Raw genomic sequence first — 27,373 nt, 5'->3', positions numbered from 1 at the left:
ATGGTATAGCCTACTCCTCATCTGGGCTATATGGTAATAATCTTATGGGACCATTGTCACATATGCGGTCCATCATTGACCAAAATGTTGTTATGTGGTGCATGACTGTAGTCATTTATGTGCTTCTTTATTAATGCATTAAGAAATAAGATCTAGCAGTTAGTCTATAAACCATTGTAATTTCCCAATAGTGATGAAAGAAAACAATACTTCAAGATATCTGCAATAACTGTACTGTGATACTGAAATATCTATGGATACTATTAATACTGCTGTGGTTTGTTGCCTACATTCATAGTTGAAGGAAATGCTAACTTTCAGTTAAAGGTTAGTATTTTCCCCATCAAAATTCATAGACCCCAACCAAGTCACTGAATTGGCAATGAGGCCCTAGTTGACCTTTGCCAGAGCAGTTTCAGGCAAGTGATGGGGCAAAAGCCAGAGTGAAATTAAATGATGAATGAGTGGGAGGAGAGAAAATGGAGGCCATGATTATAGGCTCCTCTTTCCAGATGTTTTCGTGGCCAAAAGAATGAAAAAGCTTGGAGTAGCTTGACAGGGAAGAAATGTCAAGGGGATATGGAAATAGAACATGCCACCTCCTTGTGACCCAAAATGTAATGTCAGGAACGCAGCTAAATCACTGTTGGAAATAGTTCCTGCGTCATGAACAAAGGACAATGGACCAGGCCAGGGAGTCATTAGCACTGTTGTTAGTAGTGTAGAGAGATCGTGAAGATCTGCACAGCCTCCGTGTCAGAACTGCAGGGAAGAAGAGACAACCAATGCCACAGCATTCTTTGTCTCTGAAAGATAACTGACTATCGTTGTTTGGTATAGGAGAGATAGTGGGTCGACTTTGGACTCAGTCTGCAATTTCCACTCTCTGTGTAATGCTGATTACAGAAGGGACCACAGAAAGAGTTGTTCTAGTCTACCGGGAAGGTGGAGTCTCCCAGAAGTCTGCTCCAGCTACAGCCTTTCTGGTACAGATGAGAGATGGTCTCAGGGCTACAAAATTACTTAACCTAATATTTTTCTGCATCAAGATTGAGCACTGTCAATAGCAGTTGATATCTGTGGCACCAGATGCTAAAAAGAGAATGTGTATATGAGAGACAGAAACAAAACTAAAGAATATGGCAGGACAGACCCAACAGTTATTAAACACAGAACACTACTATAACAAAAACAGAGAATATTGGGGCTACTTAATAACCTCCCTTTTCCAGCCAAGTCAAAAGAAAGCCTCGTGAAATCCTATGAGCTGTGCAGCAGGAGCCTTCTGAGAGTTTGGGGAGAAAGTGAACAGGAAAGCTGTGCAGATATGCAAATACCCTATTCAAATCCAGGCTTCACTTTTCCTCCAACCAAGGGTAATTAAGCGGTTCGAGAACAGCCTTTGAGCCTCCGCTCCTCAGAAACAATCGAGGATTTGTTGGCTGGTTGACTTCATCTGGCCTAAGCCAGACCAAGATAAATCAAATTAAATGGCCACTGACACAAACCCCAGAGCCTGGTTGATACCGGGAGTGACTAATACCGAGTCTGTGGGTGTGGGGAAGCTGGAAGGCCCGTGTGCTGCTTTGTACTCTGTGACTCTGTGACTGGAACTCAGCCTAAAGGGACAATCACACCACCCCTGTAGTGACCATTGGACATCATTTGTTATGCTTTTCCGTGCAAGGATCCCAAAGCCCTTTACAGAGGTGACCGTCAGCCTCCCCACCCCTCCGTGAGCTCCGCCAGCCGACAGCCAGACTGCATTATCAGCCCACATTCCGACTCCAGAGTGGAAAAAGGGATTTATTCAAGGTCACTCAGCAGATGGAAGCCAAGTCTTGGGTAACACTAACTCCTAACCTTGTGTCTTATCTTTTACGGCACTGTTTATCTCAACCTGTGGCTTCCAGGGAAAGGGCAAAACACAACGCTTCCAGGAACATTCAAGGCCATCTTTTGTGGGACCAACCTGGAGTTCTCAGAGAATCTAACACAGGGATTACGGAAAAAAGATCACGTTTTCCAAACTTAATTGCTCAGGTTTCTGAAACCCTACCCTCTAGCTGCATGGAGTAAACTAACTCTGGGGTTCCTGGAGACAGTATGAATTGAACACGATGTGTAAACCAGAGAGTGGCATGTATCTAAGGAATACAGGACTCAGTCAACCCTCAGCTTTCTGGTGACTCCCGATCTCCAGGATCACGTCTCCAGGGAAGGGCAGGAGTCCTTGGCCCCAAAGCGGCCCTCGGCAGCATCGCAGCTCACTTTGGAGACTCATGACCTCCGCCTCCAGCGCTCAGTGCTCCATTTAGTAACCAATGTGTTCCATGGAAACCCAGACAGCAAAGCTCCTGCCCGAAGCAGCATGGCTTTTCTTGGAGAGGGGGAGACAGGGCTGGACTGCTATCCAGTGGGGACTGCACAGGAACTCTTCCTGGGCTTGGCATAGATGCTGTTTCCAGAACAGAGGGTTCCCACTGAGCAAGCTGTGAACTCTGATACACCTGCCTGGGCGGGTTTGCTCTGTGTGGCCAAGGAACTATTTAATGAGGGCCTGAGAAACAAACACGTTCTGTTTCGTTCTCTCTTGGTAAGAGCACAGGTGAACGAGGGAAGAAAGCGCAAGAAGTGAGGGCAGGTGTCCCCACTTACCTGGAGGTTCCACCTTCCATTGTTCTCTCCCTTCTGTCTCTGTAGTGTGTTTGCTACTGACAGTCACCAGAAGCCACATGGATTCTGCACCCATGCCATCAGGCCACCTGTGGACCCCTCACATCTGGTCAGGATGTGGAAGTGCTAACAACCACATTATTTTTAAAAGGTATTTCCTGTATCTATGAGCTTTGCTTTTGCCTGAAGCTAATAACACCTTGACCGTGTAATAACGCCCATGAGGTACTGCGGGTGAAGGCCTCAAATCGAATTAGAAGAAAGTACAAAAGGGGCTCTAGCTACTCCCCCAACACACAGAATGTGAGGCACACCATTAAAGTCGGAGCAAGCTATTTTTGCTACCCCCTCCTCCATATTTAGTACTTTAGTATGTCTTTACTACTTAACATGTGCCATAGAATCCAAGAATCCAGTGGCCAAAGGGAACCCTGCTTTCACCGTCTGCTCTTGTGAAGTAAAATGATCATATGGAGACATTTGCAGAATGATGACTAAATATGCATTATGGGATCCTTTCTAAAGAAGAAAGGCAGGTGGGAACCTCCACATCACCAAGAGACCCCTTTGGCTCCTTCAGGCCCTTGCCAAGTCCAGCATGCCAATCACCAGCGTAGGCCATCGCCCCAGTTTGTCTGCTCCACAATCAGGCACCCATCTCTGCTCCCACTCCAAGAGGCACATTCAACAGAAACCTCTCTGCTGCTTTACAATCCTTTGATGCCTGGGCATCTCCCCTCGCACACTCCTCTGGGGGTTCCAAAGCTCGCTGCCAACTTTCTAACCCTGGCCTCCTGCTTCAGCCTGCTTCTCCCTCTGCTTACCATCTTGTCCTGTGTCCTACCAGCCCCAGAAGTTCAAGAGATTTCCTCCCCTCTAAGACAGCCAGCCCTCCTCGTATGATTTAGACCCCTAATACCCAAGGAACTTCACGTCCATGGGCACTCATTTTCCATCTCTTTATTCTGGTCCTTTCTACAGCTGCTGCTTTTCTACCTTGAAACATGCAATTCTCCCCATCTCAGGGTATGGGCTTGGGGGAGTTCCCTTTGAACTGCTTCACCTCCCTCCTTCTCAGCTAAACCTTTGGCTCAGTCTCACCCACATTGCGTTTCCTTAGCACTCATTCCTTCCTAACCCTCAGGCAGTCTGGCCCACACCATACGGCACCTTTGAAACCTCAAGCTCTCAATGTCAGCAGTAATCCCAGACCACATCCAATAACAACATTTTCTCATTTCTCATTCACCTTTAATCCTCTGAAACATTTCACAATTTGGTAACAACCACCCCCACCCCCATTCCCCTGACATCCTCCATTTTGATCTCTATGGCACTCAGCCCTACTGGGTTAATTCCCCTCCGTGTTTTCTTCTGTGTCCTTTTCTGGTCCTTTTCGGAAGGTGGGAGCAGAAGGATGATCCATCCCCATGGCTTGTATTATTCCTCATCCTTGCTCTTTTCTCATTATTCATCTGCTCTGAGATAGCCCATTGGTCCTCATTGCTGATGGAACAAAGTACTAATTCATTGTCGTAGCCGTTGAGGTCTTCCACTTGACCCTACCCAGCCAACCTATCTCCTACTCTTCCTTCTGCTCCAGCCAGGCTGCTGGCCTCCCTGGACCACAGGTGTGAATGCATTGATCAACCCCAAGGCTCTACTCGGACCATCTCCCTCCTACTTTCCTGTTCTCTATCCAAGTCCTACTCCTATTTCAAAGTCCAGCTAAACTCTCATCTTGTCTTACTTGTATTATTAATGCACAGAAAACTAGGGAGGTGTGTCTCATGCCCTTGTACATCCCCTCAAAGCCTATGGTAGACACAAGGAAGCCAAACAAAGCCAAACATATAAAAGGTATTAAACAAATTCATTTAACAAATATGCTTAATCTATACATCCTTTTGTCTTGACCATCACAGCAACAAGCAAAATGTGGAACATAATTTTTATTCAAATATTGCTTATATTGCAAACATTGGTGATTATAAAGTCTATCATTATATATTACAGTTTTCATTCTCCAGATTTAGGTTGACAAATTCAGTACTAAATAGACTTATTTATTTCCTTCTACTTATTGGCAGGGGTCAGGTTCAGCTGTCATCAGCTAATGGCAGTGTATCACACTAGGCTATGTGGTCTAAACAGGATGGCTTATGCCATCAACGTGGTTTATCTGAAATGGCGATAAGCAGACTTTTCCTATTTTATGAAATAGAGCACTTTGGTAAAACATTTAAGTTTAAAGACCCAATCACATTACACCAAACACTGTGTTTAAAAGACAACACTAGTGTAGCTTACTATTAGAGAAATCAAGCACCCAGAAAAAATTACTATCTTTCTTATTCATCTTTATTGTTAATAACTTAATCTGAACTTTTATTCTTATTTCCCACATTAATGAAAATATCGCTGTACAGTCCACATGTGCTGTATCAGAAATAGCTAGTTGTCCCCCAGTGTGCTTTCCTTTCTTTAGTAATAGAACCCCTCAATTTTCAGCTGACCATTGCCCAGCGATGAAATGACCTTTCAGCTAGAAATGACCTGTGACTATACCTGGCCAAGGGGATATAAGCAGAAATGTGAAGTGCAACTTCTGGAAAGTACCTAAAGGGAAGAAATGTTCCCTTCTTTCTGATAAACACAGACAAATGACTTGGACCCTACAAGCCTGTCGGGCCATGAGTGGAAGCATGTGCAGAGCATGGTGGAGTAACCAAATAGAAGGATCCCAGTTCTTGATTTTTACAGAGCAGACACACTAGCTCTGCAATATTTGCCTCCAGAGTTCATTTCAGGAGAGAGAAATAAAGATCCTATTTAAGTCACTGTTATTTGGGGTTTTCTGTTATACACAGCTAGACTAATGTTAACTGATACAGCTACCCAAGAATCAAAACTTATAACTCAATTCATAACTTCCAGAAACTCCAAAACAAAATTCTGCCCAATACACACATACAGAGCTTCACTTCTAAAGTCCATGTATATGCCAGTTCCTTTCTTTATACATTAAATGGATCCATGGCTCATTTCAAATAAATAGACTAAAATAAGTACTATTGTCTTTCTCCATCTTTGTTCCTTTGTGACTTTCTTTATGCACATAAGAGAGGCTGAGTTGTATCGTGGAACATGCATGTAATGTGTAGTACAAGAAGCATAAATTGACTGTCATCTCTGCCCTTTATTAGCCATGTGACCCTGAGTAAATGACATCCTGTATTCAAAAAATGAGGTGAATAATTTCCATTTGAATCATCAAAATCCCCCACTGGGGTTGCTGTGAGAATTAAATTACACAAATATGTTAAAGAGCCTGGCCAATGGCTGACATATAGGAGGGGCTCAATAAATGTTTGCAAAACCTATAAAAAATCTCAACCACAGAGCATACAGCTCCGAAGAGATTGGTTTCCAATCAACAATTATTAATGATTTCCATTTTTAAGTGGAGAGAAAAACTGTGCCCCTCACCACAGGTGTTAGAACTGGGCACTGAGACTGTTGATCTTGTAACTTTGGGGCTATGAAGTCCAGCTCCCTCATAGGCAGTAAAGATTCATCGGGAGTCTAAGACAAGAGCCATCATTTGGAGCGAGTTAAAGGGTGCAGTAGATTGTCTGCAAAGATGGCAACCAACCACCCTCTCACCTCCATATGCACATGTGACACCACTCCTCACAGCAAGTGGAGGACTCTTTTTATCCCTTCCCTTGCAACTTGCTTTGACCAATAGAATACAGCAGAGTAGCATTTTGTGAGTTACAGACCTAGGCCTTAAGAGGTCTTGCTGCTTCTTTTTGCTCCCTTAGAAGCCAGCCACCAAGTAAGGCAGCTTAGGCTAGACTACTTACTAAATGAGGGGAGACCTCCTGGAGAGAGGTCAAGTGGAGGAGAACCAAGACCTCCCAGTTGACAGCCAGCACTAAGGCCCTAGAAAACCACCCTCTTGCATGTCCCCGCCCTGGCCAACTCCCAGAGGAATGCACCACAAGTGGCCCCAGCTGACATTAGGAGGAGCAGAACTGCCTAGCTGATCCACAGAATTGTGAGGAATAGTAAATCATTAGTGTTTAAGTCACTAAGTTTTGGCATGACTTGTTACACAGCAATAAGTAACTTATAGAAAAGATGAGAGCTATCCCCCATGGATCTTAGGACACAGGACACAGGACCCATCACCTCAATGCCTCCTTCTGGTAAACCCCCAAAACTATGACCTCAATCAGCAAAGACACATACCTTTAATCTCAGCCACGCCAGCTTAAAGGCACTTTCTTATACCTGCATACCCATACTGTCTGAGGTAATTGCTTTACCATGTCCTGGAGCTCATTTTTATTATTCTTCTCTATTTCTTGTGTATAATCGTTAAAATGGTGAATAAGAAATAATGTAAAAGGAAGACCTGTGACAATAACCCAGGCCTCAACAATAAGTTGGATGAGTTTCTCCCCAAGAGTTGGCTCTGCCAATGCACCATAATTAAATTCCTATTTTCCATTCCTAAGAGAATTTCTTGTTACTAAACTCTGCAGTAAAAATAATAATAGCTAACATTTATCACATTCCTACCATGTGTAAGGCACTGTGCCAAGCATTTCAGAAATAGTATATCGTTTAATTTCTTAAACAACTCTATGAGGCAGATTCTATTCATTTATTTATCAAATGTTAGTCAGCCAGGCACTATGCCAAGTACAGGGGATACAGAAATAAACAACATACACAGAGACCCTGCCCTCGTGCCACTTGCAATCCAGGGTTGGAGAAAGACAGTAGATGCACAACACGTAGGATGGTGAGAAATGAAAACTACGGGAAAAATAAAGCAGAATAAGAGTCTTATTGATCAGGTGACATTTGAGCAGGAAATGAGGGTGTTAGTCCTGGGGATGGACATATCGGAAGAGCATTCCAGGCCAGTACAATTCCATGAGCCAGGAACATACTTCTTGTGTTCTAAGAATAGCAAAGTGGCTGGAATGGCTGGATGAAGAAGAGAGTATTTAAAGGTGAGGACAAGAAGCCAAATCAAGCAGGGCCTCTTAAGCCATGGCAAGGACTTTGGCTTTACCTTGAATGAGCTGAGAAGGCACAGGAGAGTTTTGACTTATGGTTCAAAAAATCACTCTGTCTACCCTATATACGACCAGGGAAGGAGGGACTGGTTAGGAGACTAATGTAGTGATCCAGGTAGAATATGATGGTGACTTGGACCAAGGTGGCAGCAGAGGAAGTGATGAGAAGTAGCAAGATTCTGGAAATATTTGGAAGGCACAGAAAGCTCTATTACTATTAGCATTATTACGCCCATTTTACAAATGAGGTAACTAAAGGTGGAGCAACCAAGACGAAACAGCTAATAAAACACAGAGCCAGAACTCCAATGAGGATCGAGCTGATTCGAGAGCTCATCCTCTTCACCACACTGCCCTACTGCCTCACTTTTAAGACCTCTGAGCTTCCTAAGTCAGAAATTCCACGGGGCAAACTGTCCCAATTCTACTCTGCCCCAACCACACGTAAAAGAGAAACAGACCAAACCCCAGGGTCAATCCAGCAGATTGTTGAAGGAGCATTGTGCCCCTACCACTGGAATAATCCCTCCGCTTTAGGGGAAATAAGACCCAAAGCCCCTCTAGGACTTGGACAAACTCTTGGCCGCAGTCACAGCAGGCTTTACCAGTTACCTGGGTTTGCCTAAAATCTGGGTGAATGGCTTTTCTCTCTTGCAGAAGTTGCCAAACAATTCCTCGTAACTGATTACGTAAAGAGATGAGAAGAACAATGTCATAAAACAGTCAGAGAGAAGACCTTCAAAACAGTATGTTTTTAATTGTTACAATGGTTTTATCATAACTTGCCACTCAGTAAAATTAAATGTGATGTTGAGAATGAAGTTTTCCACTGACAATTTCCGTGAATTGGAGAGCTTTGATTCTCTTACTTGGAATTTTCTTGCTCGTGAACTTTCACATTGTGACACAATGAGGATCTGAACATGTTTGTGTGGGTACTTCTTAGAAGAGATGTGTGTATACAAGGGCTCTTACACAAAAGAACATGTCACTGTAAGTAATCGGATAGTCATGACCTTGATGTACTTAGTTTTGAAATTTTTTTTAAAAATCTTATTAGTTTAAAGCCTTGTTAAAATTCTCTAACATAAAATATTTTTAATAAGAGGAGCCAAGATCCCTTCTCCCACTTTCAAATTTCCTATCACCAAAGTTGAAAACAAAAGGGCCTTCTCTGCATCTCTTCCTTTCTCTCTCTCTCTCTCTCCTTCTCTTCTTTCCAGAGCAGAGGACTCCAAGATTTTCAGCTGCAAAGCCTTGAAGACCCCAGAGGTTCAGCTGTTAAGAACACCAATTTCCGACTGAGGAGTCACATGCAAAGAGAGTGAAGGATAACTGACATCACAATTTATTGCCCCAAAAACAACCTTCTCAACTCAAAGCAAAACCATAATTATTGGTGAGAAAGACACTGCCTGTTAACTGGCTGTGAAAGAGTGATTTACAATGCATTCTCCCTCACAGTGGAAGGCCTCTTGGCAGTCACAAATACAGGTTTTGTGTATTCAGAAGCAAAGCTTAGAGGAGCAGAAGAGAGTAAAAAGATTATTCAGCACGGGAAGTGTGCCCCTTTCCACCACATTTATTCCATAAAGTCACAGCACTAAGAGGTCTTGGAAAATTCCCCATTAGGAAAACAAACTTGCACCATGATAAGGACAAAGCCTTTCTTTTTTTTCTTTCTCTTTTTTTCTTTTAAGTAGTTTCATATCTATTGAAATCTCCTGCACGGTCTTTATGGCTTTTAGGAAGATAGGACTTGCACAAATGAGGAAAGAGCGAATACAATTTTAAGTCACAGAACAACACAACCTCCCCTTGCCCGAGATAGACGATTTAAAATAGTATTAAATTCTTGTCTCTGAGAGAGTTGTCAAACATTAAAGCTAAAACAACGCTATCATATAAGCAGGCGTCTAGGAACAGGAGAAAGGCTAGTTAAAAGAGATTGTAGGATTTGGGAAATGAAAAGGATAGGAGAAAGAAAAGGAGTCTGGAGGAAGGAAAAACTACCCGAGGGAGCAGAGCTTCAGAGGAACTGCCTAGAAAGAAACTCCATCTTTCCTACAGTCCCCATCCCAGGTAGCATTTTCCCAGAAGGCACTGGATCAGGAACTCACTGAGCCTTCTCCACAGACCTGGAGAGCTTCCTACACATTTGTCTTAGTTTTTCCCATCAAAACAGGTGCCCCCATTGCAGAAGCACAGGACTCATTTCCCTCCTCAGACAGACATGCTCTCCAAATAGAATTAATCTTTGGAAATTGCCTCCGGCGATTGGGAATTAGTCCACTTTAGGACTAATGGGAAATGGCTATATATTAAGAGAGAAATGAGCGTGGATGACAATTTTCTTTACAGAGCCTGCTTTAGCAGACATGAATGCGTATAGCCACAGAGTGAAAAAATATGGAATTCAGAACAAAATGAAACCTAGGGTTCAAATTCAGTCTGTGTTTAAGCAAGTAACTTCAACTCTGAGTGTTAGCTGTTAAATGGGATTGGAAGAGCTATTATCAAGGGCTTGCTGTGGAGGTGACACGAGCAATTTATCCAAAGTGCCCGGCACAAGGACACCACTAAGTTGGTGCCCAATGCAAGGGGACTCCATCCTGTGCTGCAATACCCAAGTTAGGCACCCTAAGCCCAGACACGCGACTCTGTAGGGTAAACAGTGCTACAGATCAGTTGGCTGTGTTGGCTGTGCTGAGGCTAAGAATAAGAAGATAATAAAATATCTAAGGAAAAGAAATAGATTGTCCCATGTCAAGAAGACTCGATTATATAGAGAAGGGAGGGGCAATAACCAACAGCTCATCAGCCCACCTGCCACGGGCCTTAGATCATAGATGGGGTTGCCAGACAAAGTGCAGGACCCCCGGTTACCTCTGATTTGCAGGTAAACAAAGAATAACTTTTTAGTAGAGATACGTCCCAAATATTGCATGAGCATACTTGTAGTAAAATTTTTTTTGCTGCTTATCTGAAATTCAAACTTAATTGGGCATCCTGCATATTTATTCACTAAATCCAGCAACCCAGATCATCCATTGCATGGGTCCACCAAAGCAATTTGGAAGGAGATCCAGAAAATTGTTTAGGAAGTCAGAAAAAGAGAAATTCGAGGAGCCCATCATCCACTTCGCACACACTGACTACAGAATGTCACCCCCATTCCTAGGCAGGATCAAGTGGCTGAGGAAGAGAGAGTCAAAAGGAACTGAAGTATGGAGAGGAGCAGAGTTGGGTTTGGGATGAAGGCAGGGAGGGAGGAAGGAAGGGAAAGACAGAAAGAGAGCAGGACAAAAGGAAAGCAGGCAGACAGACACAAGGAATTCCCTAGCTAGTTTGAAAGGTAACCTAAACACGTAATACATCACGGATTATTTTCTTATAATTTAAGAATGGATGTGAAACTCATTTCCTGGCCCCAGGTGCCGGGTAGTGGGGAGTCTATCAGCTACTAGTCCTTTCCAGCACACAGGGAGTTAAGGACCAAGGTTTCATCATCGTTGCAGCATCGCTAAGCCTCTCAGGGAAGCGGGACACTGCTCAGGTTCCACAACAAGAGCTGGGCTTTCTGCACTCAGATGATTGCTTTTCTCCAGACACCTTATTGCATTTACCATAATTGCTGTGTCTCTCCCAACCTGAGGAAATAAGTCCCCCACCCCCACCTCATTGGGTGCTAGGCTGGTCCTCCCACCAGCCGAGATATAAATCATACCTGCAAGTTGTCAGTAGCGATTCCCCTTTCCCCAAAGCCTGTACCATAAGCCAAGCTGGGGAGGGTGTGGGAGGCGAAGAAAATATTGGAGCAATGAGACCTTCCCTCAGGGGTCCACAGTCACGGGCCGAATGGACACATGGAAGAAGGCCTTGAAACCTTCTGAGGGTAAAGTGCAAATGAATACGAGATAGACAAAGTCTATTGGAAAAAACACAGCCTTCAGTTTCTCTAGGCCACAGGGAACGTTCCATTCTTTGTGACCATGTTCAGACTTTCCCCACTCAATAAACATAAAGGAAGCTGGACCCAGGACTAGCAGAAGACAAAGAAACCCAGGGGCCACAGCAGCAAGCAAAACAGTGGTTTGTTAGCTGCGAAGAAAAGACCAAGTCTTGAATTTCCCCCTTCCTGCTGTGGGAAATGCATAGTTGATGAAGCCCATTCCATCACCCACGACCCACACACATCATGGGGCGGAAAACGCAAGTCTGAAAGTCAAAGGAGGAAGGTAGGGGAGGAAATTGCAAGGTCAAAGTGACTGCCTGGGGAAGTCTGATTACTCAACATGTTTAAAGCATTATTAGACGGTCTGGAAGTAGTAGGCGCAGAAAGAAGAGGGGAGGGGCCCAAAGAGCAAGAGGAAAAGAAGGGGCTGTAAACTTGAGAGTCCCTCCCGGAGTTTTAGTGAACTGCCTGTAACCTCCAGGGGTGCAAGTTAAGAGAGGGCAAATGGGTAAGGAATCAGCCAGCCGAATACAAAAGGAGAGGAGTGGGGAGTAGAGGTTAATTGTGGCCGTCAGAGATGAGTGGTTACATGGGGAGATTCGTTTAAAATTAACGATGCATTGGTTGCATTTTATAGGTCTTCCTAGGTATGAAGATCATAAGCCAAAGGGGCAGAATGGAATGGCTCCTCGGAAACTTTTCCTGACTAGCCCCTTCAGGCCAAATAGACAAATGTGGGGTCTCCACACCAAAAAAGCACAAAGGTGCGTGGATGCCAAGAGCCAAGGACAGGACAATGTGCACAGGTCAGGGCCAATCCAGGAGAGGGCATGGCGTTCACACGGGAAGGCAAGGCCATGAGGTCCTGAGGATCCACATGCTTCAGACTTGAAGCTGACCCTTCTGGTCTGCCCTGAGATCACCAGCAAGAAAGGAAACCTCCATGCCAACTGTTTGAGCTTCTTCATCTTACGACCGCCACCCCCAGACTTAGAAACAGCATGAACAGGGGAGGGGAGACAAGTTTCTTGGACTCACCCAGGCGGTACCAATAACCATTTGGCACCGATGCTTCTAGAATCTGACTGGGATGAAGTCGGGAATGGACTAGCCTCTTGGTGTCTCTAACAGGATGATCTTGAATTGGAAAACAGTCTAAAAGTTGCCTCCTCCGGGAAGGCTCCCCTGATGCCCCAGGGAGAGGAAATTATGCATTTTATTCAAAATTCCACTATTTCATTTTCCTGGGTTTTTTACTACTATTTAATTCAGATGTGAGAATTTTGTCTCATTTATCTTTATCCCCACCACATGGCATAATGAAAGCTTAATAAAACTGTCTGTAGGTAAAGGATAACAAGACAGAGTAAGTTTCTAACTATGATAATGAATCAGAGATGACGACGAACCAGAAAAAGAAGGAGTCAGAAGAAAACCAAATGTGCTTGTCCTACAGCCACAAACTCAGAAGGAAAGAAGGTCATGGTCTTGGGCAAGACATCCAGGAATACTCTAGCTGAACTGGGAGCATGAGATTGCAAGGACGGGGCTGGGAAACGAGTAAGGGGAAGAAACTGAAATAAAAAGACAAAGCGCCTCTCTCTTCTCATAGGATCAGAGTTTCCCAGCACCAGGTGGTCGTAAGACTACCAGGAACCAGAAACCGTGCAAATGGTCACAATCTCATCTAGCTCCCAAATGCTTTGGCCTTAATGCCAAAATGTCTACAATTGTAACTTTACTGTTCCCCAGTCGATTTCTCAAATCTACCTTGTAAAGTAACCTGAAATAGTGGAGGAAGAATATTGACATGAATGGACCAGCTCCTCTTCTCCTTCACTAAAGAAAAGAAACTGCAAAATATTCAGGTAATGCCCACAGTCGAGAGAATAGGAAATGAGTTGTTCCGATGAGACATCAAGATTCAAAGAAATGAACTAGAGTTGCAAGGATCTAAAGTCCCAAATACATGCTGGTCAACACTTTCTTCCCCTGGGAAGACCCCACTAGGACTGCTGGGGAAATTTCAAGCACAGACCCAGTGACCAAAAGGCCCTCTTCCTCTTTATTCAGTTGTCATTCCACTTGGCACGGAAATACACACATCTGAACCTGCAGGGTAAGGAAAGAATGTCTTATATTTTTTTTTGCAAGCTTCCCTGCCTCTTGCTAAAGGGTAGGCTCCTCGTAGGTGTCTCAGGCCACAGGACCAAGGCATAATGAGGACAGGGAAGATGAGCAGTTTAGGACTGTTATTCTAAGTGTAAAGCTGAAGCTGACAGGAATGGGATGGAGAAAGGCCTGATGGGCTACTTAAGAGGCTTTGTCTTCACTCTATAAGAAATGGGAGCTATTAAGGAGCATCAGGGAGGGAGTCACCAGGCCTTCATCTCACATAGGTGACTCTGCAGAGGGTAGATTTGAGGGCAACAATCCTGGAGACGATTATAATAGGACAGTTAAGGGCTGATGAGGGCCTGAGCTGGGACCTGCAGTATGAGGAAGCGGGCGGAGGGTTGTGAAGGTGGTGTGTTTCAGGCACTGCAGGGGGACGAGGGTAGCTCACACCTTCCCTCCCTTTGGGCTCTAGGGAGGGGCCAGACAGTGAGTTGCTGTGGATCCAAATACTGTCATTGAGATGGTTGGTTGACTTGGAGGCCAGAGTCGCCTTTTGGGTAAACATTGTACTTTCTTCTTAAGAAAATGAACGTCCCCATTATCAACCACATCGGGCCATAGGGAGAGAATGAGTGGGCTTCGAACTTGGGGAAAGGATCAAAGAGAAATTGCACTACACATTTGTTTAAAAATAGCAAGGCAGATTTTATTTGAGCCCCTGCAGTAGGGAGAGACTTCAGTATAAAACTGAGTTCAACTTTGAATACAGCAAAGATAGTTGAAGGTTTATAGAAAACGGTCAGAGTGAGGGAGTCAGTGGGTGGGAAATTCTTAAGCGGAACTTTATTAGATATAAAGAGTGGGGGGATTCTTGCTAAACTGAGTTCAGCTGACCAAGGACGAGGCTTAGTCAAGAAGAGGGTTCAGGGGCCAGCCCAGTGGCATAGTGGTTGAGTTTGATGTGCTCCACTTTGGGGGCCCAGGGTTCTTGGGTTTGGATCCCAGGCACGGACCTACACCACTCATAAAAAGCCATGCTGTGGCAGCAGCTCACATAAAAAATAGAGAAAGATTGGCACAGATGTTAGCTAAGGGCCAATCTTCCTCAAGCAAAAAGAGGAAAGACAACAGACGTTAACTCAGGGCCAATCTTCCGCACCAGAAAAAAAAAAAAAAGAGGAATCAAAGGACCCTGACTAAAGTTTGGTCAAGGAGGGAGTCCTTGCTAGAGGGAAGGACCATCTCTGCTCCACAGGGCAGAGGATCCAGTGAGGAGGCCTTAAGAGTGCTCCACAGACACATGGAGAAGAGACTTGTGGGAATCTGCTGGAAACCAGGTTTAGGGCGTCTAAGCACTGAGAGACCCCCTGCTGAGGTCAACATGGAGGTGGGGCTGAAGGGGAGAAGACAAGTGAGCATGTGATCTGGAAAATTCCATGATAGAAAGAGAGATCAGTGGAGCATAGTAGCAGAACCAAAAAGGGTTGACTCATATATCAGGTTTAAATGACAGGATCCCACCAGGATGAATATGTGGAACGAGTTGGCATTCATCAGGGATACCCAGAAACTATAAGGGGAACCTTAAAGAAACCCAGAACTTCTTCCATCTGGATATAACAGGGCTCTCAGAGTGATTGTGGTTTGAACATTACTAGAAACGTGACCGACTTTATTCTCTAAACTGGAGAGGTAGGCCATTCTGGCTACCACAGATTTTATCCGTATAAGTGTATGTTCTAGGGACGAACTCTATTAACACAGATTAGGAATGATTTTGTTTGTGGGGTGGAAGGGAGCAAAGTTAACCTGAACTCAGAGAAATATTTCCAACTGGGGAGCCAGCAGATTCTTTTGTTCACCCATACCCCTGACATCAACGAAATAATCCTTGCCCAAGTGACTCTTCCAACATTCTGCCAGAAAAACCTAAACTTACAAGCTGAGAGCTCAGCTTGATTTAATTCAGCATGTTAAATTCCCTGCCCCACCCCTTAGACTCAATTTCTCTTGGCTTTGTTATATATGGTCAAGTGAGTTTGAATGAAACTGTCTCCAAGTCCTCACTTTTATTTCACACCGACAATATTATTTCTATCAAGCTCATATTTCAAGAAGCTTTATTCTATTCTGACTCTCCTGAACCAGGGGAAATTATCTTGTTCCTTCCCTCGGGTTTGAAAGAAAACCTTTCCATAACTAATGTTTATCAGCAGCACAATTTCTTTTGCAAAAAAATTGAAACCCCTCGACATAGAAAGGAAAAGAACACCAGCGCTGAGAATGATAGACAGACACCAAGAGTAGCTTAAGGGAAAGGGAGGTTACCTTTCCAGAAGCTCTGTCCACTGTGTGTCTGTGTGTCTTCCTGGACAATGTGCTCTCAGAGTCCAGCCAAGAGTAGTTTCAAAATGTGTAACAGGCAACGCAGCCTGGAAACCGACCAATCGGAACCAAAAAGGGTCCCTGCCTGGATTCCTGCTGGGCAAGATTTAACTCTTTCACTTCTGGATCTTGGGGGGATTTCTAGGAAAGGGCAGTAAGGGAGTGTGTTATTTAGGGTGCTGCAGAAAAACAGAACCAATAGGATATATACATATATATATTTAGAGAGAAACAGACAGACAGACACAGACAGAGACAGAGAGATGGAGGAAGACATAGACAGAGACAGAGAGAAAGAGAGAGATGCTGAGACAGACAGAGAGAGATGGAGATGTTGAGGAACTGGCTCATGCAATTACAGGGGCTGACTAGTCCAAAATCTGCAGAACAGGCCAGCAGGCTAGAAACTCAAGCAGAATTTGATACTGGTATCTTGAGGCAGAATTTCTTCTCTGGAAAGCCTGTTTCCACTCTTTTTTTTTTTTTAAGGATACACATTTTATTTTATTTTTTTTTCTTCTTTTTCTCCCCAAACCCTCCAGTACATAGTTGTATATTTTATTTGTGGGTCCTTCTAGTTGTGGCATGTGGGACACCGCCTTAGCGTGGCCTGACAAGCGGTGCCACTTCCCTGCCCGGGATGTGAACCAGCGAAACCCGGGGCCGCTGAAGCGGAGCACGCAAACTTCACTCAGCCACGGGGCCGGCCTCCTGTTTCCACTCTTAAGTCTTTCCACGGATTTGATGAAGCCCACCCACATGATCAAGGGAAATCTCCTTCACTTAAAGTCGACTGAGAGTCGATGCTAGCCACATCTACAGAAAACCTCACAGCAACACCCGGATGAATGCCTGACTGAATAACTGGACCCTAACTGTAGCCTCGCCAAGTTGGCATGGAACACTAACCATCACAGTGGGGTTGAGGGGAGTACGAAAAATGGGGGGGGGGGTGTCACTCAGGGGATTTGAGGTAGCTGCTATTCACCACTCCATACAGGAGTATTTTAACATTTTAAATAGTAACCCTGGTGTCGTCCCTAAATGGGGTTTCACCGCTCTTTCTTGGTTGTAGCTACAACTTTTTCTCTTGGTTCTGTGCATGCAGCCTCACAAGGGTCACTGGTGGGGAAGGCAGGACAGAAATTGGTACCCCAAAGGGGGCCTCCAGGAGCAGTTCCTAAGAGGAGCTGCTCTGCAGTGACTGGGATGGAACATCAAAACATCTTTGATCTTCGTGGCAAAATCCTTCCTCACTTCTAGGTCATTTAGGGGAACAGCCCCCATTACCTTTAGAGGAAAAGCAATTTACTACCATTATCATTGCAATAATTGCTCCTATTTATTGAAAACCTGCTCAACAATATGTCATGAAACCTTCAGTAATAACGTTCAAAAGGTAACAGTTATTATACCCCTTCTGCAGATGAAAAAACTAAGACTTCAAAAGGTCAGGTAGCTGGTCCAGCACCGTCCAGGTGGCAGTGGGAGCGCTGGGATTAAAGCGCAGCTCCGTTCGATTCAAAGTCTGTGATCTTGGCACAAGTCATGGAAACAAATAGATGTGCTAACGAGAGGTTGGTGTGGGGATTTGGACTGCTCTAGTTTAGGTAGTCTGGTAAAGCATGCCCAAGGTTAAAGACTGGCAATTTTAACCAGAGTGGAAGAGTAGTTGTCATTGTTGCAATAAGTCTCTGGTAATCAAACCTCAGACGTTATTGGTAGAGCTAATTTTCCGGAAGATCCATGAATCCTTGGTTTTGCTTTGGTTCTGCCAAACTCTTACATTTCGTTCTGGTTCCATAAGTGTATTGCTGAAGTTTCCAAGAGTTAGAATGCAGACTATTGTTGGTAGCGCTAACACACGTAACTTTTTACTAACAATGCTGTAAGTAACTAAGAATTTATCAGCATATTTTGCTGCTGTATTATTCTGAATGACATCCTCCTTGCCCCCAAAGCAATAACACTCTGATTGCAAACTATTTCCCTAACCAGATATACTCTCTCCCACAGAGGACTGCTACCATGGAAATTTATGCAATCGATTCGTTTTTGTGGCATTGCATATCAAATGTGACAACATAATTTTGACGTTTGGTAAAAGTACATGTTTGTCTACATCTTCATAAGAAGACTTGCTTAATAGCATTTTTCCCAAATGTGCCTACAGTACATATTTTATGCTGACGTCAAAAGTCGGGGGAAAAGTTATCTTCCTTTTGGGTTTGCTTTTTGGTTTATGTCTTTTAGGCACCTGAAGAAGGAGTTTTCAGAAAGTTGGAAAGGTACCTGAAAGTCAGATTGCGATGAAAAACGATTTGCAATTCCAGAGTCTTCATTATTCTGAATTCAATGCTAATGACCAATCCCCTTTTGTAACATCCTAAGCACATGCGTTCCTCAACATTCTCTCTGATGCCAAACTCCTTTGGAAAAATTCCTCCGAATTGGATTCATGGGAAACAAATTGGACTTATTTTACTCCAAGAAATTGGAACCACATATAATAAAATAATGCCAAATTATGCTTGGAACTAGGATATGCTTGGTTCCGATTTCATGTGACAAAATAGTTCCAGATTACAACCAAAGTGTACAATGTGGAATAAATCCTTTATTTTTAGATATTATAAATACCCCTAAGCACTGCATTATTTGCAAAAGAAATTCTTAACTTTACTCTGGGCCCCCACCATATTACTGTTCCGTAAAGGGCAGAATTTTGTATAAAAGGGTGTGTTGGACACCATCCAATGGTGTTTATTTATTGAGGTCGATAAAAGGCCTTATTATGCAATGGCCTCATAGTTGATTCCAAGGCATGAAACCCAGCTAGTGTTTCATAGTGGGGCTCCAGTGAATTCCTCTTAAATATCTAGTACTGAACTCAATGTTAACAGCTTACTATTGACAAAATAATCTGTCATTTTACTCTCTCCCCAAATGAGAATTGCCTCAAGGTTACTTCTGTTTTAATCTCACATGTGAAGAAAAATAGAGAGGGGAGAGCTACCTTCTGGTATGTGGATGAACTCTTAATTCCTCGAAAAGCATATTTCAATCAACAACTTTTTAAAATGCGTGTAATTGAAGGTACTGATACATTCAGTTTATATATCCCAATTCATCCTCTAGTATTTCCTGCTGTTATTTTGAACTCAGACAAAAGGCTAAATAGAAGTGATATCCTCCATCTCTTTGTGCCAAAATATTGGCCAAGAAGCTCTTTAACCCTTGCCAATGTCAGGAACAATGAGGGCTACAGAAGTGCATTACAATGGTCCAGCCCTTGAGAAGCTTAAATGCCATTATAGATGATATATGCATTTGACTGACAATTATTAACAGTGCAGAACAAAAAAAGGACAATGAACACTCTAGTTTTTCACACATCTACCCGTTTGTCAGTCTCTTGATCCATCCATCAATCTATCTTATTTTTTGATGGATTTCAAAGTAAATTGCAGACACCCCTAAATGCATCAGCATGCACGACATGGCTAGAGTTCAATACAACAAAGAATGTTGAACACGATCAAATTTGGGCATAAAAAGGACCCACTGGTGTCACTGGAGAAGATGATGTGCAAGAGAAAGTCTCAGAGGCTGAGGATAGTCAGAGGGGCCATTGCCAAAGTTCCAGAGAGAAATGATGAGGGCCTGGACTAGGGCAAAGATGGAGGGGATAGAGAGGAGGGGACAAGCAGGTGGGATGGTAGAATTGACAGCTCTTGACAATTGATTAGACACAGTGGGGGTAGGGGCAGGATGAGGGAATGGGAAAAATCCACCAGTAACTCTCAAATTTCTACCTTGAGCAACAGTTAGAAACTGACTTGAAGAGCGTGAAATATATTTTGGAGGAAAAGTTGTAAGTTGAATTTTGGATGTAATCTTGGGATATGGATGAGACATCCAGATTAATTAGCCAGTAAACAGTAAGATAGAGAGGTCTCAGTTAGCGAGACAGATTGGAAAGTCAGCAGGAGTTATGTGATGTTAAAATCTTTGGTCTAGAGAGGGAAAATATGCAGCCAGAGCCAAGAACAGAGCTTGAGGCAGCATGCGGACTTAAAAGCAGGCAGGGGAGAGGTGCCCATAAGAGAAACCGAGAAGCAGTTGGTGAGGAAAGAAGAGAACCAGAGAGAATGGGATCTAGGGAATAAGGGTAGGAGACAGTTCCAAGACGATGGACTTGTCAATAGAATAAAATGCTGAGAAGGTAAGAAAGATGAGGGAGCTGAAGAGTCTATGGGATTTGGCAACTTGAGGGTTGATGGTGACCCTGGTAGAAAACAGTTTTTGTGGAGCTGGGGAACTGGAAGCCAAATTTCAGTGGGTTGAGAATTGAAGGGAAGACGAGGTCACGCAGACAGTACATGAAGACTAATCGTTCTAGAAATTTGCCGATGAAAGGAAGGAGAGAGGTAAGGCATACAAATTTAGAGGAGGCTGATGGTCGTGGGAGGATTTGCCTTATGTGCAGAGCATCCTAGCCTTACATAAATAAATGCCTATACTGTGCATCTGACATCTAAACTACATGGCCTTGGATTGACAACTTTTATTGTGTGCGTGCATTATCTCCTTGATAGACTTAACCCTCCATAAACAAGTGGACCATGCATTGCACTCATAGTTTTTGGAATGTAAAGTCTTGAACATGTCAGAGGTCATTTACTACAGCCCCTCATCTCTTATGGTTGAAAAATCTAAGGCCAAAAGAAAGCGAGCTGCTCCAGGTCACGCACTGAGTGGTTAGTAAGGAAACACCCAGGCCCTTTACATTGCATTTTGCAGTAAGGAGAAAGGTTTTGTTTTCCAACACAATCGTGTGAAAATTCCAATCTGGGAACCATCTCAGAGATATAGCCCCTGATCACAGGGATTTCCTTCATATGTCTCATAGCAATGAGTCATCATTATCCAGGTAAAACAAAGTCAGTCTCAACTTGTACCCCCAAACTGGAATTGGTTTGTAGGTACAAAGTTTTAGGACAATGTCATTTTTCAGTCCCTATTTCCTCTTTCCTTTGCTCCTATCTGCCCTACTTAATGTTAAATGGGAATATTTGCACATTGCTAGAGAGAGACTCTTTGTGATTTGTATGGCCTGTCAATAGCAGATGTATAGCAAAGCTTCCAAAGAAACACTTACCTTCAGAACCCCACATACTCTCAGGAACACTATTCTGTGGGTTCATTTTGGATTTCAAGTGATGAATGGACTTGGGCCAAAGCTTTAGGTTAAAAGCTTCAATTTTCTACTCCTGCTTTTCCAGCTCCCTCTCCAAGTTCCTTTAATTAGTGAAACTTCAAGCCCTTTTGAATCACCTAATGTCAGGCAAATGGAGTTGCCCTGTGCAGAGAAGGAGAAGTATGACGTAACCCACTTTCAGGGTGACTGATTTATTACACGCAGACAAACTTCTTGTTAGCTTCCCAAAAGTTATCTCTTCTCTTGTTATTTGGAAAGCACGGTAATTTTCCACTTATTCTCTACTGATGTAAAACAGATTTGTTTGAATCTCAAAGGAGGCTCCATTTTGCATTCTGGTGTGTGTGTGTGTGTGTGTGTCTTTCCTGGTAGACTGCACACACCTATATTGGACTTGGTTACTGCACTGTACTACACTTGCAAAAATGTTCTTTGCTAGACAAGGGGAGAAAAAGCCTCTAAAAACTGAACGAATAGCATCTGCCTCTCCAAAATGCCTTAATTGTATTGGCAAAAAGAGCATTTCTTATTTTTTAAAGCCTACTTTAACTGGATTGTTGGAGCAGCACCATTAAAAGGATAATGACAATGTTACTCTTGAATAGATTTTCTTAAAATAATTGCTTCCCTGCCCCACCCCACCCCCCCACCCCACCCCCACATGCTGATATGGCACTAGTGAAATTCTGACGGGGTCAGCGTGATCTTTGATGTTCCCCACCAGAAGATTGTCTCTTTCCGACCCACTCTCTTTTTCTTCTCATCCACGCTCGCTCCAGTTTTATTAGCTATTAAAACTTGTTTTCATACCTGTATCACAGCCCATTCCTTTTTCTTTTTTCAATAGTAAACATGCAGCTTTCTCAATGGGCCAGTGGTTGCTGCTTCTTTATTGTGCCTTGATGGAAATCTTTTTACTCTAGGAGTCAAACAAATATTGATTTGAGGAGCATCACAATCCCAGCAATTGACAAGTTGGCCATGAAATCACGGGTCTGCATATTCTGCTTGTTATCTAGGATGAACTTATGAAACGTGGCAGCCGCCTGCATGAATACGGGGCGTCTGACCCATGCTGAGAGGGAGGTTGAGGTCTGGTCACGCTGCCTACCTGGGCTGTTCTTTTGGGGCTGGGGACCAGGGGGGAGCCTGGTTTGTGTATGGGCTAGGTGAGGCTGGCATGAGGATATGAATATGAAGCCACAGGGAACTGAAGGCTGTGTCTCTGAAAAAGGAAGTCTCTAGAACCAAGAGGAAGTCTAAAACATGAAAAAGTATCCGGCAGAGAACTGAGGAGAGGCAACACAGAGAGAGATAGAGCTTAAAGAGATTCCCGGAAAAAAAAAAAAAAAAAAAAAAGCATGCATATGGAGAGGGCATTTTATAGTTGTCATTTGCTCCGACTCTTGACAAGAAGGAACTTGTTTCAAGAACCAATTTACACAGGAGAAAAATCAGACTACATATTCATTGTTTTTATGTTATGTCCAACTCAAACTGAGGCAGCTCATAAGCTAATGCAGAATATACTTAATCTCTGCGTAAATGCAGTAGCTGATTAGTGGTGTCCATACAGTGAGAGGGTAGAAGGCATTAGCTCAATTTTGTTGACGTTGGACTTCAGTTCAGCCAGTGTCATTGGATTGACAGACCACCTCATCAAAGCTATCCAGAGTTATTGAACTAATGGCTCATATCACGTAAGATAAAGTTCTTCTCTCTTTCCCTCTGTTTAGAATTCTATTCTAGATACACAATCAAGACTGTGAGCACTTGGTTTCTCCTTAAGTGATGCATGGAGGATGGATGAAGGAAAATTGAAACACTTTTCCACTATGTTACCTTTTCAACCCATCTGTTTACAATTTATCAATGACTTATGGGTTACAAAGAAAATCCACCACAATTTATTGCTTAGAAAGATGATGCAGAGAGTTTCAGAGAGAATCACTAATAAATTGACGGTGGAGTGCTTTGTTAATATAGAGTGCTATTGAAATGCATAATGAGCAGTGCCTCCTTCAAGGTCACTCGCCAAAGAAGAGGCTAGAACTCTGGATACCTTACTCTTCATCTAACAGACCAATCAAACAAAGCCTGAATACAGCATGTCTTTAACCCCACTTGGGTACTCCCGGAAGGGGTCCCCACTTATTTCAACTCAATAGTCTGGGTGGGGTTAACAAAGGAGATAAGAAATAGAGCAGTGCTTCTCAAGCTTTAATGTGCAAATAAATCACCTGGGATCTTGTTAAAAGGAAAGTTGTGAAAAGTCTGAGGTGGGGCCTGAGATTCTGCATTTCTAGTAAGCTTCCAGGTGATGCCGGTGCTACTCACCCAAAATCCTGCTCCAATCTAAAACCTTTGGAGAGAGACACGGATCCTTTCAGTCACTAAGATTTCAATATGCTGGGAAAAACCATCTCTGAAGGAAGATAAAAGGGGTTTTTTTTCATGTTCAAGATACAAAAACAAAAGTATCCAGGGAGAGGTGCCTAGAAGGCTACTGAAGATGTAGAATTGGAGGTTAGGAAGACAGCAGGCCTGTGGGTAATGTTTTGGGGCCCATCCACATAGACGTGTCAATTGATGCCATGAGTATAGATAACTCGATAGATAAATAGACTGATAGATAAATAGATGAAATATATGAAAGGACCTCAAACTTCTCAGTTCATGGTACATTATCATCTTTGGTTCATGCAAAGCCCCATTTTTGTTTAATTTTTTTAAATTAATTATTTCATTCATCCATTCATTCATTCCCTTTATCTGAATCCTCCCCATCACAGGCAATTGTCTGATGTGTTTGTTGTGTAGCCTTCTATTTTGGTAGATACTCTTGTATAATGTATCTTATTTTGTGTACATGTTTTTTTTAATTGAGGTATAACTACACACAGTAAAGTGAAATAACCTTAATTATATAGTTTGTTGAATTTACACACACATATACATATATGTAACCAGTACCCAGATCAAAACATAGAATATTTTCTGCAACTCTGTGTACAAATTTTAATTTACATAAGTGGCATTGTGTAATAGATATCATTCTGTTTCTTACCTCATTCCACAGCACAGCGCTTTCAAGGTTGATGTATGCATCTGTATTTACATATTTGCTCCCAACTATTTCAGAGTGTCCCCTTTGTACATCTGCCACATTTGATTTAACGTTCCCCAGTGAAGGACATCTAGATAGCCTCCAATTCCCTTTACCGCAAATAATGCTAGAACAAACATCCTCATTTATGTTCTCTTATAGACCTAGATGAGATTTTTTTTTTCTGGAATATATAAGCAGGAAAGCATTGCTGAGTCATGGTGTGCACACACACTTCTTTTAACTAAAAGTTGCCATATTGCCTTCCAGAATGGCTCCACCAATCTGCACTTACAAATACTTCTCCCTACCTTCAAATTTATGTTTCTTTTGAACGTTCACTATGTTAAACTAGATTCAAGGAAGCCAGGTTTTATTAGGGTTACGTTTAGATTTTGTCTATGAATGACAATCCATTCATTCAATGAATATTTATTGAATATCCACAATATGCCAGGTACTCTTTTAGGGGCTTGGAATACAGCTATGAAGAAGACAAATTCTCAATCCACATGAAATTTATGTTCCAGTCATTATAACATAAATGAGTGAAATCACTTAGGAAGAGAATATAAAGTGAATAGGGAAGAAAACTAAGGGTAGTTAATCAAAAGATTAAGGGGTAGAGAGAAAAGAAATCCTGAAAGAAAATCAAAACGTTCTAAGAGGTAGTGAGAAAACTAAGCAAAAGTGATGCCATAGGAGCCAAAAGAGAAGAGAGTTTTGAGGAAAGTGCAGTCCAAGAGAGGGAATGTACTTAATAGGTGGTTGATCACCAAGAAGACTTTGGCACAAGTCCATGATGGAGAACTGAAGAATGATAGGACTGTATACCCACTGTGGTCCTCAGTCATGTCCCTCCGACATGGTAACAATGTCCCTACACCAACCACACGATCTCCACTTCTGAAAACAGTAGGTCCCTCATTTCTTTCAGTGCATTTTTTTCTAAGAAACTCCTTCTTTCCTCAGTAAAGAGACATGGCTTTTCCATCCCCCCAGACCAGAGCATAAATTTTGAAGTCTGGTGTAACCACTGCTTAGTGATCAAGGATAAAATTTTGCTGATCATTCCAAAGAGTGGGACTCTGATCCTATCCAAGAACTTTGCAAATCAATTTGCATTTAGCAAAATTAGTCTGTAGAATTAAAGAAGACGGGAGAGGGGGGATTGAATGGAAATGTTTTTGTCTGAGAGTTGAAAAGAAAGCTTCAGATGTCATATTATTGCTTTCATGCAGGATTAACTTCGACTTTATCTTTGTCTCATTGCTTTCACTCATCCTCTTTAATGTCATTTATCATATACAGTTGGTTTTTTCCTGTAAAATGGCTGCCCCATTTGTTCAGTCTTGTATATTTTCACAGTTCTCCTCCACTGACTCGGGCATGATCCTCATTGTCTCATGCCTGAATCAAGACAACTGCCTGAGGACAGACACTCTGCCTCAACTCCCCCAACCTGACCATCACCATCAGGCAGGGCACGTCCACTCACAGATTCATCAATGCTTTCCCGCCACCTCCGGATAGTCCCTTGTGCCAGATACACAGCCCTTCCCAACCCGGCTCCACACTAACTTTGACTTCCTGTTGTATCACAACCATAATCCTCTGCTCCTGCCACACTGGCCTGCTTTGACCTTCCCCAAACACCATGCTTTTCCTGCCCTTCATCCCTTGTTCCTGCCATTTAGCATATTTGGAATTCCCTTCTCACTATCCAGAGTCCACCAAGTCCCATCTCCTCAACCGCGCACAGCTCTGCCTTAGAACAGCAGTTCTCAAACTTTCTGGCTTAAGGTTCCTTTCACACACTTAAAAATTATTAAGGATCCCAAGTTTATTTTTGTATTATATCTACAAATTTACCGTAATATAAACTGAGAATATTTTTAAATATTTAGTAATCATTTCTAAAAAACCATTACGTGTTATCATAAAAAACATATTATATGAAAAATAACTTTACCTTCCAAAATGAAAAGAAAAAATGAGAATAGCACAATGTTTTATATTTTTTCAAATTTTTTTAATGCCTGGCTTACCAGACGACAGCTAGATTCTCATATCGGCTTAGGCATTCAATCTTTTGTGGTAGGCTGTTTTGGTTGAAGCACGTGAAGAAAATCCAGCCTCACAAAGATTATACTGGGTTAAAGAAGGAGAATTTTAATAGTCTTTTCAGATAATTGTGGACATTCCTTTTTCATACGAACAAAAACTGGAAAAGTGATTGTTTCTTAAAAATTAGCTGCAATGTGGAATCTGAAGCCTTATCAGTAAGCTCTTCATACTCTGTTATATCAAAATCCATTGGTTTATCTTGCACTTTGAATGGATCTTTTATCTACTCACAATTTTATAGCATCAAACATTGATCATTTGGAAAATATTGGTTGGGGTGTTATGCAGAAGATCCAAATGTTGAAACGTCTCGTCAAAGAATATATACATTTTAAAAATCCCATACACTCATATCACCACCAATCTCATCCGAAAAGCCTTCAAGTATTGAGAAACTGTCAAGCTCGTGGCAGCAAATACAGGTTTACCAGAATTCTAATTTTTACTTGGAAGCTCAAATTTTCTAATTGGTAACAAAAATGTCAGTTGCTTTCCTTGAAGTGATAGGCTCACTTTGTTCATTTCCAAGAAAATGTTTGGCAAATACCCAAGTCTACAGAGTTTATCTCTCAGTCACTGAGGTAAGCAGAAAAAAACACCCTCCTTGCACCAAAGATATATTTACTTTCCAATCTCTTGAACCTGACTCCTACTTTATATGGCAAAAGATGTGATTAAGTAAGGATCTT

General features: G+C 42.6%; 1 long non-coding RNA gene across 3 annotated transcripts in view; it reads right to left on the bottom strand.

The window, feature by feature from the left end:
- LOC123286999 (uncharacterized) overlaps window positions 1-16,261 on the bottom strand; it is a 135,767-nt gene extending 119,506 nt beyond the window's left edge. For all 3 annotated transcript variants that reach the window (XR_011505185.1, XR_011505187.1, XR_011505186.1), the window contains exon 1: window positions 16,174-16,261. This is a non-coding gene — a long non-coding RNA (uncharacterized lncRNA). The remainder of the gene's footprint in view (window positions 1-16,173) is intronic.
- Window positions 16,262-27,373: the final 11,112 nt, after the last annotated feature.

Source organism: Equus asinus, chromosome 8 (assembly GCF_041296235.1).
Source record: "Equus asinus isolate D_3611 breed Donkey chromosome 8, EquAss-T2T_v2, whole genome shotgun sequence".
NCBI lineage: Eukaryota > Metazoa > Chordata > Mammalia > Perissodactyla > Equidae > Equus > Equus asinus.
The sequence above is the reverse complement of the archived record's forward strand: the minus strand, read 5'-3'. Positions and strand labels throughout refer to the sequence as shown.